This window comes from Panthera leo, chromosome A1 (genome assembly GCF_018350215.1).
Source record: "Panthera leo isolate Ple1 chromosome A1, P.leo_Ple1_pat1.1, whole genome shotgun sequence".
Classification (NCBI taxonomy): Eukaryota; Metazoa; Chordata; class Mammalia; order Carnivora; family Felidae; genus Panthera; species Panthera leo.
In genome coordinates, this window is record NC_056679.1 from 97,836,409 (window position 1) to 97,838,429 (window position 2,021).

The 2,021-nt window shown below is 41.9% G+C and overlaps 1 pseudogene; it reads right to left on the bottom strand.

The window, feature by feature from the left end:
* Positions 1-459: 459 nt before the first annotated feature.
* LOC122200159 lies at positions 460-1,246 on the bottom strand (annotated as a pseudogene).
* Positions 1,247-2,021: the final 775 nt, after the last annotated feature.

The window sequence follows — 2,021 nt, forward strand, 5'->3', positions numbered from 1 at the left end:
TTACTTTTTTTTTTTTTTTTTTTAAGTAGGCTCCATGCAGCATTGGAGCCCAGTGCGGGGCTTGCACTCATGACCCTGAGTTGAAGATCTGAGCTAAGATCAGGAGGCAGATGCTTAACCAATTGAGCCACTCAGGTGCCCCTGGTTATTTTTTTACTGCATTTGTGAGTGTGTAGAGTCCTATGTAATATTATCCCATATATAGATTTGTGTAACTACCACCAAAATCAAGATACAGAACTGTTTCGGGGGCACCTGGGTGGCTCAGTCGTTAAGCGTCTGACTCTTGGTTTTGGCTCAGGTCATGGTCCCATGGTTTGTGGGTTCAAGCCCTGCATCAGGCTCTGTGCTGATGGTGCAGGGCCTGCTTGGGATTCACTTTTCCCTCTCTCTCTGCCCCTACCCCTCTTGTGCACTTTCTCTCTCAAAATAAATAAACTTAAAAATAATTTTAAAAAATTATGAAAAGACACAGAACAGTTTCATTACCACAAAGGAATTCTCTCAGGCCACCCACCTCTTTGTACTCACACCCCCGCCTACTTCATCCCCCTCCCATCCCTAGAAACCAGTCATCTGTTCTCCAGCTCTGTGGTTTTATCATTTTGGGAGTGTTGTATAAATGGACTCATAAAGTATGTAATTTTGGGGGGAACAAATAATTTTTATTAGTATTTTTAACAAAGACACCAAAGAATTGTGCAATGGTGCCAGCGTTGGATGCAATCCTTGGCCACAAGTCTATACACTCTTTTGCAACTGGTCCAGTGACAGCACAGTCGTTCATTTTGCCTTGTATTTTGCTACGACCTCCACCTTATCTTCAAAATAGAGAAACACACCGTCTGTCCTCCAATATGACTTTTGTTGTCAAATTGCCACTGCTGTATGTACCTTCTTTCTGAGCTCTGCTGTGCCTTTCTTTACTATGGCCATCACCATGACATCCACAGCAGCAGGAAGTCTGTTCAGTTGACCCTTGATCCCTTTCAGAGAGATGATATACAGATTTTTGGCTCCTGTGTTGTCAGCTAGTAGATCACGACTCCTACCAGAAGACCCAGGGAAATGCAGAATTTCACGCCAGAGGACCCACCACATCCTCATTTCGACACCTTAAACATTGGAAAGGGACAGAAAGAGTATGTAATCTTTTGAGATTGCCTTTTTCCACCAAAGCAGAATGCCCTTGGGGGTCCATTCTGGTTGCTGCTTGTATCAGCAATCCATCCCTTTTTATTTCTGAGTAGTATTCCATTATGTGGACATTCTAGAGTTTGTCCAACCATTCATCCATTGAAGGACATTGGAATTGTTTCTAATATTTTTCTACCATACATAAACATTTGTGCTATGAACATTTGTATGAGCAGCAATGTATGAGATCAAGTTTCTCCAAATCCTTGTCAGCATTGGGCATGATCAATGTTTCTTACTTTAGCTGTTCTAATACATGTGGAGTGATGGCTCATTGTGATTTTAATTAATGTCACATCTTTTCAGACTGTTTTTTTTTTTTTTTTTTTTTTTTGAGAGAGAGAGAGCATGTGCATGTGCTGGGGAGGGGCAGAGGGAGAGGGATAGAGAATCCCAAACAGGCTCCATGCTCAGCATGGAGCCCAGTGCGGGCCTTGATCCCACAACTCTGGGATCTTGACCTAAGCTGAAATCAAGAGTTGGATGCTCAACACACTGAGCCACCCAGGTGCCCCTATTTTCTTTCATTCTTTCTTTTGTTCCCTCCTGCTCCTCCTCTTTCTTTCAATAAACTCTCTAAAGTATAACATACATATAGAAAATCATAAGGGTACAGTTCTAGACATTTCTCACAAAGTGAATACACCGGTTAACTGGGACTTCAATTAAGAAAAGAACTTTCCTCTTTCTCTCACCCAGAAATCCCCCACCCGAGGTGTCCACTGTTCTGACTTCCAGCACTAGAGATTAGTTTTGCCTGTTTTTAAACTTCATATAAATGGAATCGGTCAATATATCTTCTTTTGTATCTGCTTTTACTCATA